Source organism: Aquarana catesbeiana, linkage group LG02, assembly GCF_042186555.1.
Source record: "Aquarana catesbeiana isolate 2022-GZ linkage group LG02, ASM4218655v1, whole genome shotgun sequence".
NCBI classification, from domain to species: domain Eukaryota; kingdom Metazoa; phylum Chordata; class Amphibia; order Anura; family Ranidae; genus Aquarana; species Aquarana catesbeiana.
In genome coordinates, this window is record NC_133325.1 from 25,057,008 (window position 1) to 25,070,432 (window position 13,425).

Genomic DNA, 13,425 nt, shown 5'->3' on the forward strand with positions numbered 1-13,425 from the left:
TTCTGCAGCAAAAAATGTCATTTTCCAAACCGATATTGGGGCCCCGTATCTCGGGGCCACTTAATGCTAGGAACCCCAAATTTGGTGTGTAAACCCAGTGGAACTAGCACTACAACATATCCAAATGGGGTTCCTAGAACTAAGTGGCCCAAAGTCGGTTCGCAAAATGTCATTCTCTGCTGCAGAAAAGTGCTTGACATTTTCTGAACCGATTTTTGGGGGCCCTGTATCTCGGGGTCACTTGGTGCTAGGAACCCCAGCTTTGGATATTTTGTGGTGCTAGTTCCACTGGGTTTGTATACCAAATTTGGGGTTCCTAGCACCAAGTGGCCCCGAGATACAGGGCCCCAAATCCTGTCAACTGTGTCTATCTACAGCAATGTTATTTCGGGACCCTTTGGGTCCAGAGACCCCAAATTTTGGCTGCAGCTAGGGGGCATCTAGGAACCCTTGACTACCAAGTTTGAAGTTCGGGGGACCTATGGCTGCAAATGGGCATTGTTGACCCTCTTTTCCACTTACAGTAGCTGCGCATTTCTCACTCTAGGCTTATACTCGAGTGAATAAGTTTTCCCAGTTTTTTGTGGTAAAATTAGGTGCTTCGGCTTATATTCGGGTCGACTTATACTCGAGTATATACGGTAAGCCATACTGCAAAAGTCCCATTAAAAAAAAATCTTATTCTGGTGCTGGCCCTCTTTTTTGCTGAGCTTAGTCTCCTCCTGTAGGTGGAAGTACACCCACAAGTTAGGAATCCACAGTACTGTGCCCCTCAATGAACAATGGCTGAAGATATATGTGTGGCCAGCATAGTATCATCCATAGACACTGCTGTACCCTCATGAGATAAATAAGTTAAATAAATAACGTTAATAAGAGTGCTGACTATAATGGGGTAATCTCACCTCAATGGCAGGCTCAGGGCGAGGAGGAGTTGGTGGTGTCTCTGTTGGGCACTCTTCAACTTTAGGGTCTCTCTCCATGCAGCTGGGGGTCTCCCTCCACCTGGGGAAGCTCTGCTCCCACCCCGTTCTTACATTGTTTCTGCAGGTGGCGCTGCAGCGATTTCTTGCGGATGAAGCGATCCCAGCAGTAGGGACACTGATAGGGGCGCTCCCCGGTGTGACGTCTCACATGGGCCACCAGGTCGGTCTTGCGGCTGAAGCTCTTGGGGCAGCAGGCACAGTGGAAAGGCTTGTGCCCGGCGTGACTCCAGAGATGAGTGGTCAGGGTGGAGTTCTGCCGGAAGCTCTGCCCACACTGGTTACAGGTGAACGGCCGATCTTCCGTGTGCGTCTTCCGGTGGGCCGTCAGGTGCTGCTTCTTCACGAAGGTCTTGCCGCAGATGCTGCAGCGGTGGGGTCGGTCCTGACAGTTCCCCATCTGGTGGGATAAGAGGTCGATGAGGTGACTCCAGCTCTCCCCACAGTGGGCACAAGTGTGCGTCTTTTCTGCCGTACCGGACAACGCCTGACTCTCCTGCTCGACACGATCTGTCTCAGCAAGTGTTTTAAGGCTTTTTCTACCAGGACTGAGTCCAGCTTCATCCACAACACTTCTCTCCTCGGAGCCGCCATTATGCAAAGTGGCTTCCAGAGTGACCCTGGTATGGGAGGGACTTTCAGGAGATTTTTCTCTGAAGGGCGATCTCTTTGTAGACGTTTCCTCTTCTCCCGACCCGGTGGCTCTCCTTACCAACCGCAGGGACCTCCTACTGACCCCCCTCGCCGCCGGCCGCTGACTGGCACGCTTCCAATGAGCCCATCAGGTCTGACCTTCTTCACTGCGTCCATTTACCGCCGCGTTATCTGCAGATGACAGGACTGTAATTGATAACGGAACTGTAATGAGTAACACAAATATTCATAAAGCAAACACACTGTATACAGTAATGTACAGTGCCTTGAAAAAGTATTCATAGTTTTATGTGATAGACCAGGGGCTCCAAACTTTCTAAAGAAAGGGCCAGTTTACTGTCCTCAGACTTTAGGGGGGGGGGGGGGCGAACTGTGCCCAGTGTGAGAGTAAACAATGCCTGATCTGGTGTCATTGGGGGGAATAGTTCCACTTTATTGCTGTCAGTGGCAGGAATAATGCCTCAAGGGCCGGATAAAGGCAACCAAAGGGCCACAGTTTGGAGACCACTGTGATAGACCAACACAAAGTGGCACATAATTGTGAAGTGGAAGGAAAATGATAAATGATACAAATAAATATGTGAAAAGTGTGGGGGGGGTATTTGTATGGCGCTCACCGGAGTCAAGACAGAACAGCTGCATTTATACTGAGATTAAATGACACACAGGTGGACTCTATTTACTAATTAGGTGACTTCTGAAGGCAATTGGTTCCACTAGATTTTAGTTAGGGGTATCAGAGTAAAGGGGGCTGAATACAAATGCCCCCCCCCCACACACTTTTCACATATTTATTTGTAAAAAAAAAAAGGGAAAAACATTTATCATTTTCCTTCCACTTCACAATTATGAGCCACTTTGTGTTGGTCTATCCCATAAAATCCCAATAAAATACATTTACGTTTTTGGTCGCAACATGACAAAATGTGGAAAATTTCAAGGAATATGAATACTCTTTTAAGGCACTGTATATACGTACATATACACACAGTATGTGGATATAAATATACAGTATATATCCACTGATCGGGTGAGATACTCCTCTTGTGTCCTGTATACTTCAGAAGAAGTGTGCCGGTGGGCTCCAAATTATCAACCAATATCCAATAAAAACAAACGAAGGGAAACGATCTCCAATGCAAAAATATTTTTCTTTACTGAATGTAATCCATACCGCTGCTAAATACACGTATTGTATGGATCTCATTCAGTAAAGAAAAATATTTTTGCACTGGAGATAGTGTCCCTTCATTTGTCTTTATAAATAAATATATATATATATATATATATATATATATATATATATATACACACACAGTATATTAGGATGGAGATGATACTGTCCCTTTGTCAGACATATATATATCTCTCTCTATATATATATATGTGATGGGTGGCTTCACAGAGCAATGGTAGGGTGTAGGAGAAAATTGTGGAGATTCACCACCTCAGTAGAGTAGTGCCTGTGGGGTGTTGGGGTTTCTGAGGAGCAGAATTAGTACTTGTTGATTATTTTAATAACATGGATGAGCATAGCCCTGAACTGACCTGTAGTCTCCTCACCAATGTCCACACAGGGGTCTTCTCCTCTCTCAATCTTCAGCACAATCTCTGGAGGGGGTGATGAGAGTCCTGCAGAGAGACCGCCACACATTACATGGCACCTCCATGGTGCCTTTACTAAAGGCAAATAGACTTTGCCCTCTGCAAGTGCAGTTGCTCCAAAGCTTAGTGTGATGGACTCACCTGTGACAGATGTTTTTGGAGAGGACTGAATGCTAGCCTCTTGCCTACTGATTATGGGCTCTTTGCGAGGTGTATGCCTGGGGACCCTTGGAGTAATGTTACTCTGGATTCAAGTCCATATCTCCCCAAGACACACAGACTCTGGGAACCCTGTATATGCCATATTATAAATAGTGACTGCATAGGCGTGCGCAAGGGGTGTGCCAGGTGTGCCTCGGCACACCCTAATCCTGGGGTTGGCTACCTGTCAATGGTGGGCAGGTGACAGGTAAATCACAATCGTTCCTTGCCGACCCTCAGAACCTGGACAGAAGAGGTGGCGGGCTGGAATTTAGAGGATCCGATCTATATTTTCCTCCTGCAGCAGCTGAAAGTAGGCTTCTCCTCCTCTCCCTCCTTTTGTCAACATTTAGCTGCCACAGGAGGAAAATATAAGGGATCGGTACTAATATATGCCATCCCCGCCACCCCTCCCTTCCCTGTTCCTCTTCCTTCTGTTGCCCAGGTCCCCCTTGTGCTCCATTGCTCCCCCTTCCTCCCATTGTTTCAGGATGGAGAGCGGGGAAGAGGTCGGTAAATATGTCAAACGCAAATGTGTTGGAGCTTTGGGGTGCAAACCTAATGCAATAGGCTGCGCACACCTATGAGTGACTGCTTCATACTGTGGGGACTCATAGAAGATGCTAATGTCATCAACTCCAGCCACCTGCCTGTCTGTTGTCTGCTATAATGTGTTTATTGTAAATAAGTCTAGTGTGGCTTCTAAGAGTCTTTCACCCATTGTTGTTTGTGCTAATTAACTCTGCTATTGTATGAAGGAGTTCTGTGTTGATATTTATAATGATGTGTATTGTATAGTCAGTGAACTAGGAGACGACAAGGCTGACCTGAAAGGTCATATCTCTGAGTCACCTAGTCTGGTTAAAAGATTAGTTAATTAGTTCATGTTAATTAGGTTTCTGGTTACAGTTTGTATTGTCATCCTGGTATATATATATTTGTGTGGGATCTCAAAAAAATAAAGTTCATGTCCAAGCTTTGTAACTGAGCTAGTATCGTCTGGTCCTTGGTTACAATATTCGGCTGTAATATATGATATCTGAAAGGTCCAGATTGGAGGAAGCAGTGTACTAATGGAAGCACACAAGCGGACTGCGATGGGGATCCGTTAACTTAGTAAATGAGGGGAAGCTCTGCTGACGTCTATCATCCAATCATGTGCAAGCAAAAATGCTGTTTTTTTATTTTCCTTGGACGTGATTGGGTATTCCTTGCGAAGTAAAGCTTCACTACTTTACTAAGATCTGGATCAACTGTACTTGCAAAAGTGCACGGTCTATCTGCCTTTAATACATTGCCCCCCTATATCTCCATACTGCACCGTGATCCAGGAAAGATAATGCAGCTGTATAGAGAGGCATCACATATTTTCATGTGAACAGTAGAAAGGCTCACCCAGCGCAGTCAGGTTCTTGTAGTTGTCCGTCATCACCTGGCAGTACAGATCCTTCTCGAGGTCCTTTAGTCCCTTCCACTCCTCCTCCGAGAAGCATACCGCCACATCATCAAACGTCACCAAAGCCTGCAAGACACAAATACTGGCTGACTCTAGACAAGGGAGGGGGATGGGGGGGGGGTAACAAGGGATCCTCTCCTAAAACGTTTACTAAATCCATTCTATTTCTTCTGCACCTTCTGGGTATTTTACCTGACAGCTTCACCTCTGTGTTTCCATCATTGCATCCCCTTGCTGTCGGGTAAGAAAGTATGGAAGAAAGGGGACAGAAGAGGGTAAGTAGGTTATTGGCCCCTAAAAAAAAATGTGTTCTTAGGGTGGGAACATCAGCTCAAATGTTTTCAGAAGTGATAAGTAGAATTTTTTTAACTCACAAGGTAATTTGGATAAGAGCACCACCTTCAGGAGGGAGGACACTAGGTGCAAAAACAAAAGCACAGCCCTAAGCTTCTCCCAACTTATTACTCCAACCCTAATGCCGCGTACACACGGTCGGACTTTTCGTCTACAAAAGTCCGACAGCCTGTCCGACATACTTCCGACGTACCTTCGGCGGACTTGCGGCAGACTTTCTTACGAACGGACTTGCCTACACACGACCACACAAAAGTCCGACGGATTCGTACGTGATGACGTACACCGGACTAAAATAAGGAAGTTCATAGCCAGTAGCCAATAGCTGCCCTAGCATGGGTTTTTGTCCGTCGGACTAGCACACAGACGAGCGGATTTCGGGGTCCGTCGTACTTACGACGTAAAGATTTGAAGCATGTTTCAAATCTAAAGTCCGTCGGATTTGAGGCTAAAAAAGTCCGTTGAAAGTCCGGAGAAGCCCACACACGATCGGATTACCAGCCAGCTTTAGTCCGTCAGCGTCCGTTGGACTTTTGTAGACGAAAAGTCCGACCGTGTGTACGCGGCATAATACTAAATAATAATGCCGAACTCAATAAACTATTCTAATACTAATCCTAAGCATCCCTGCCTAACCCAACTGACTTAACTAACCCTTATTGTATATAATGCAACCCAGCTTAACTTTACTACACTAATACTGCACCGAGTAAGAGATAACCAAGCCTAACGCAACTAACTACCAGCCTATAACTAAGCAACCAAGTCTAATCCAGCTAGCTCCACAGACACTTCTCCAGTGTTGGGGTAATACGGGGGAGAGGGTGGGAACTGCCAGGGTTTATTAAATGTCCATCTTCCCGCCAGATACTGCTGGGCAGGGGCTGGATCCAGTGCTGCTGATCAGGAGATGGTGGAGGTCCCTACCTCAGCACAGGGACTTCTGCAGCTCACATATATAACACACACCATAACCTATACAGCTTCTTTCCATCTTTTCTATAGTTGTCTGTTATATAAGATGAGGGCTGAGCCTACCCAGAGGCTCATTACTACAGAGCAGCCCCCATCACCTGGAATCCGGGGGCCATGAACAGCAGTCATGTGACCCTGGAAGTTCTCGTAGGTCACCTGCATCATGGAGGTTCAGAGCAGCTTCTGGTCACTTGGAGGAGACATCATCCTGCTTCATCTGTATAGGGAGGGAGGAGAGGACTCTCTGTGTAAAGCACAGTCACCGTAATGGGGAATCTCTATATAGAAATGGCAAGGTTATGCAGTAAGAGTCACATAGGGCAAAAGGATCTATATGTTATAAAGAGGAATGTTATGTATGCAGAGGGGCTCTATATGGTATATGGGAGAGGGATACATATAGGAAGAAACTATATATACTAGCTGGAGGGTGGCTATTTACGGAAATATAATATAGAGGGAGGTTATATACAGAGGGGGGGGGGGGGTCTGTGTTATATATAATATAGAGGGAGGTTATATACAGAGGGGGGGTCTGTGTTATATATAATATAGAGGGAGGTTATATACAGAGGGGGGGGGTCTGTGTTATATATAATATAGAGGGAGGTTATATACAGAGGGGGGGTCTGTGTTATATATAATATAGAGGGAGGTTATATACAGGGGGGGGGGTCTGTGTTATATATAATATAGAGGGAGGTTATATACAGAGGGGGGGTCTGTGTTATATATAATATAGAGGGAGGTTATATACAGGGGGGGTCTGTGTTATATATAATATAGAGGGAGGTTATATACAGAGGGGGGTCTGTGTTATATATAATATAGAGGGAGGTTATATACAGGGGGGGTCTGTGTTATATATAATATAGAGGGAGGTTATATACAGAGGGGGGGTCTGTGTTATATATAATATAGAGGGAGGTTATATACAGAGGGGGGGTCTGTGTTATATATAATATAGAGGGAGGTTATATACAGAGGGGGGTCTGTGTTATATATAATATAGAGGGAGGTTATATACAGAGGGGGGGTCTGTGTTATATATAATATAGAGGGAGGTTATATACAGAGGGGGGGTCTGTGTTATATATAATATAGAGGGAGGTTATATACAGAGGGGGGGGGGTCTGTGTTATATATAATATAGAGGGAGGTTATATACAGAGGGTGGTCTGTGTTATATATAATATAGAGGGAGGTTATATACAGAGGGGGGGGGGGTCTGTGTTATATATAATATAGAGGGAGGTTATATACAGAGGGGGGTCTGTGTTATATATAATATAGAGGGAGGTTATATACAGAGAGGGGGGTCTGTGTTATATATAATATAGAGGGAGGTTGTATACAGAGGGTGGTCTGTGTTATATATAATATAGAGGGAGGTTATATACAGGGGGGGGGGTCTGTGTTATATATAATATAGAGGGAGGTTATATACAGAGGGGAGGGTCTGTGTTATATATAATATAGAGGGAGGTTATATACAGAGGGGAGGGTCTGTGTTATATATAATATAGGAGGGAGGTTATATAAAGAGGGGGGGGTCTGTGTTATATATAATATAGAGGGAGGTTATATACAGAGGGGGGGTCTGTGTTATATATAATATAGAGGGAGGTTATATACAGGGGGGGGGGGTCTGTGTTATATATAATATAGAGGGAGGTTATATACAGGGGGGGTCTGTGTTATATATAATATAGAGGGAGGTTATATACAGGGAGGGGTCTGTGTTATATATAATATAGAGGGAGGTTATATACAGAGGGTGGTCTGTGTTATATATAATATAGAGGGAGGTTATACAGGGGGGGGGGGTCTGTGTTATATATAATATAGAGGGAGGTTATATACAGAGGGGGGAGGCTGTGTTATATATAATATAGAGGGAGGTTATATACAGGGGGGGGGGGTCTGTGTTATATATAATATAGAGGGAGGTTATATACAGAGGGGGGTCTGTGTTATATATAATATAGAGGGAGGTTATATACAGAGGGGAGGGTCTGTGTTATATATAATATAGAGGGAGGTTATATACAGAGGGGAGGGTCTGTGTTATATATATTATAGAGGGAGGTTATATACAGGGGGGGGGGTCTGTGTTATATATAATATAGAGGGAGGTTATATACAGAGGGGGGTCTGTGTTATATATAATATAGAGGGAGGTTATATACAGAGGGTGGTCTGTGTTATATATAATATAGAGGGAGGTTATATACAGAGGGGGGGGTCTGTGTTATATATAATATAGAGGGAGGTTATATACAGAGGGGGGGTCTGTGTTATATATAATATAGAGGGAGGTTATATACAGAGGGGGGGTCTGTGTTATATATAATATAGAGGGAGGTTATATACAGAGGGGGGTCTGTGTTATATATAATATAGAGGGAGGTTATATACAGAGGGGGGGGAGGTCTGTGTTATATATAATATAGAGGGAGGTTATATACAGAGGGGGGTCTGTGTTATATATAATATAGAGGGAGGTTATATACAGGGGGGGGTCTGTGTTATAAATAATATAGAGGGAGGTTGTATACAGAGGGGGGGTCTGTGTTATATATAATATAGAGGGAGGTTATATACAGAGGGGGTGGTCTGTGTTATATATAATATAGAGGGAGGTTATATACAGGGGGGGGGGTCTGTGTTATATATAATATAGAGGGAGGTTGTATACAGGGGGGGGTCTGTGTTATATATAATATAGAGGGAGGTTATATACAGAGGGGGGGTCTGTGTTATATATATAATATAGAGGGAGGTTATATACAGAGAGGGGGGTCTGTGTTATATATAATATAGAGGGAGGTTATATACAGAGGGGGGGTCTGTATTATATATAATATAGAGGGAGGTTATATACAGGGGGGGGGGGGTCTGTGTTATATATAATATAGAGGGAGGTTATATACAGAGGGGGGGTCTGTGTTATATATATAATATAGAGGGAGGTTATATACAGAGAGGGGGGTCTGTGTTATATATAATATAGAGGGAGGTTATATACAGAGGGGGGGTCTGTGTTATATATATAATATAGAGGGAGGTTATATACAGAGGGGGGTCTGTGTTATATATAATATAGAGGGAGGTTATATACAGAGGGTGGTCTGTGTTATATATAATATAGAGGGAGGTTATATACAGGGAGGGGTCTGTGTTATATATAATATAGAGGGAGGTTATATACAGGGGGGGGGTCTGTGTTATATATAATATAGAGGGAGGTTATATACAGAGGGGGGGTCTGTGTTATATATAATATAGAGGGAGGTTATATACAGAGGGGGGGGGGTCTGTGTTATATATAATATAGAGGGAGATTATATACAGGGGGGGGGTCTGTGTTATATATATTATAGAGGGAGGTTATATACAGAGGGGGGGTCTGTGTTATATATAATATAGAGGGAGGTTATATACAGAGGGGAGGGTCTGTGTTATATATAATATAGAGGGAGGTTATATACAGAGGGGAGGGTCTGTGTTATATATAATATAGAGGGAGGTTATATAAAGAGGGGGGGGTCTGTGTTATATATAATATAGAGGGAGGTTATATACAGAGGGGGGGGTCTGTGTTATATATAATATAGAGGGAGGTTATATACAGAGGGGGGGGTCTGTGTTATATATAATATAGAGGGAGGTTAGATACAGAGGGGGGGTCTGTGTTATATATAATATAGAGGGAGGTTATATACAGAGGGGGGGTCTGTGTTATATATAATATAGAGGGAGGTTATATACAGAGGGGGGTCTGTGTTATATATAATATAGAGGGAGGTTATATACAGAGGGGGGGTCTGTGTTATATATAATATAGAGGGAGGTTATATACAGAGGGGGGGCTGTGTTATATATAATATAGAGGGAGGTTATATACAGGGGGGGGGTCTGTGTTATATATAATATAGAGGGAGGTTATATACAGAGGGGGGGTCTGTGTTATATATAATATAGAGGGAGGTTATATACAGAGGGTGGTCTGTGTTATATATAATATAGAGGGAGGTTATATACAGGGGGGGGGGGGTCTGTGTTATATATAATATAGAGGGAGGTTATATACAGAGGGGGGTCTGTGTTATATATAATATAGAGGGAGGTTATATACAGAGGGGGGGTCTGTGTTATATATAATATAGAGGGAGATTATATACAGAGAGGGGGGTCTGTGTTATATATAATATAGAGGGAGGTTATATACAGAGGGGGGGTCTGTGTTATATATATAATATAGAGGGAGGTTATATACAGGGGGGGTCTGTGTTATATATAATATAGAGGGAGGTTATATACAGAGGGGGGGTCTGTGTTATATATAATATAGAGGGAGGTTATATACAGGGGGGGTCTGTGTTATATATAATATAGAGGGAGGTTATATACAGAGGGGGGGTCTGTGTTATATATAATATAGAGGGAGGTTATATACAGAGGGGGGGTCTGTGTTATATATAATATAGAGGGAGGTTATATACAGAGGGGGGGTCTGTGTTATATGATAATATAGGGGGAGGTTATATACAGGGAGGGAGGTCTGTGTTATATATAATATAGAGGGAGGTTATATACAGAGGGGGGGTCTGTGTTATATATAATATAGAGGGAGGTTATATACAGAGGGGGGTCTGTGTTATATATAATATAGAGGGAGGTTATATACAGAGGGGGGGCTGTGTTATATATAATATAGAGGGAGGTTATATACAGAGGGGGGGGGGTCTGTGTTATATATAATATAGAGGGAGGTTATATACAGAGGGGGGGCTGTGTTATATATAATATAGAGGGAGGTTATATACAGAGGGGGGGTCTGTGTTATATATATAATATAGAGGGAGGTTATATACAGAGAGGGGGGTCTGTGTTATATATAATATAGAGGGAGGTTATATACAGAGGGGGGGTCTGTGTTATATATAATATAGAGGGAGGTTATATACAGAGGGGAGGTCTGTGTTATATATAATATAGAGGGAGGTTATATACAGAGGGGGGGTCTGTGTTATATATAATATAGAGGGAGGTTATATACAGAGGGGGGGGTCTGTGTTATATATAATATAGAGGGAGGTTATATACAGAGGAGGGTCTGTGTTATATATAATATAGAGGGAGGTTATATACAGAGGAGGGTCTGTGTTATATATAATATAGAGGGAGGTTATATACAGGGGGGGGGGTCTGTGTTATATATAATATAGAGGAAGGTTATATACAGGGGGGGGGGTCTGTGTTATATATAATATAGAGGGAGGTTATATACAGAGGAGGGTCTGTGTTATATATAATATAGAGGGAGGTTATATACAGGGGGGGTCTGTGTTATATATAATATAGAGGGAGGTTATATACAGAGGGGGGGGAGGTCTGTGTTATATATAATATAGAGGGAGGTTATATACAGAGGAGGGTCTGTGTTATATATAATATAGAGGGAGGTTATATACAGAGGGGGGGGTCTGTGTTATATATAATATAGAGGGAGGTTATATACAGAGGGGTGGTCTGTGTTATATATATAATATAGAGGGAGGTTATATACAGAGGGGGGAGGTCTGTGTTATATATAATATAGAGGGAGGTTATATACAGGGAGGGGTCTGTGTTATATATAATATAGAGGGAGGTTATATACAGGGGGGGGTCTGTGTTATATATAATATAGAGGGAGGTTATATACAGGGGGGGGGTCTGTGTTATATATAATATAGAGGGAGGTTGTATACAGAGGGTGGTCTGTGTTATATATAATATAGAGGGAGGTTATATACAGAGGGGGGGTCTGTGTTATATATAATATAGAGGGAGGTTATATACAGAGGGTGGTCTGTGTTATATATAATATAGAGGGAGGTTATATACAGAGGGTGGTCTGTGTTATATATAATATAGAGGGAGGTTATATACAGAGGGGGGGTCTGTGTTATATATAATATAGAGGGAGGTTATATACAGAGGGGGGGCTGTGTTATATATAATATAGAGGGAGGTTATATACAGGGGGGGGTCTGTGTTATATATAATATAGAGGGAGGTTATATACAGAGGGGGGGTCTGTGTTATATATAATATAGAGGGAGGTTATATACAGAGGGTGGTCTGTGTTATATATAATATAGAGGGAGGTTATATACAGGGGGGGGGGGGGTCTGTGTTATATATAATATAGAGGGAGGTTATATACAGAGGGGGGGTCTGTGTTATATATAATATAGAGGGAGGTTATATACAGAGGGGGGTCTGTGTTATATATAATATAGAGGGAGGTTATATACAGAGGGGGGGTCTGTGTTATATATAATATAGAGGGAGGTTATATACAGAGGGGTGGTCTGTGTTATATATAATATAGAGGGAGGTTATATACAGGGGGGGGGTCTGTGTTATATATAATATAGAGGGAGGTTATATACAGAGGGGGGGTCTGTGTTATATATAATATAGAGGGAGGTTATATACAGGGGGGGGGTCTGTGTTATATATAATATAGAGGGAGGTTATATACAGAGGGGGGGTCTGTGTTATATATAATATAGAGGGAGGTTATATACAGAGGGGGGGTCTGTGTTATATATAATATAGAGGGAGGTTATATACAGAGGGGGGGTCTGTGTTATATATAATATAGAGGGAGGTTATATACAGAGGGGGGGTCTGTGTTATATATAATATAGAGGGAGGTTATATACAGAGGGGGGGTCTGTGTTATATATAATATAGAGGGAGGTTATATACAGGGGGGGGGGTCTGTGTTATATATAATATAGAGGGAGGTTATATACAGAGGGGGGGTCTGTGTTATATATAATATAGAGGGAGGTTATATACAGAGGGGGGGTCTGTGTTATATATAATATAGAGGGAGGTTATATACAGAGGGGGGGTCTGTGTTATATATAATATAGAGGGAGGTTATATACAGAGGGGGGGGTCTGTGTTATATATAATATAGAGGGAGGTTATATACAGAGGGGGGGTCTGTGTTATATATAATATAGAGGGAGGTTATATACAGAGGGGGGGTCTGTGTTATATATAATATAGAGGGAGGTTATATACAGAGGGGAGGGTCTGTGTTATATATAATATAGAGGGAGGTTATATAAAGAGGGGGGGGTCTGTGTTATATATAATATAGAGGGAGGTTATATACAGAGGGGGGGGTCT

General features: G+C 42.7%; 1 pseudogene; it reads right to left on the reverse strand.

Moving 5' to 3' along the window:
- The window catches only part of LOC141126706 (uncharacterized), a 190,568-nt pseudogene that overhangs the window by 10,810 nt on the left and 166,333 nt on the right, over nt 1–13,425 (reverse strand).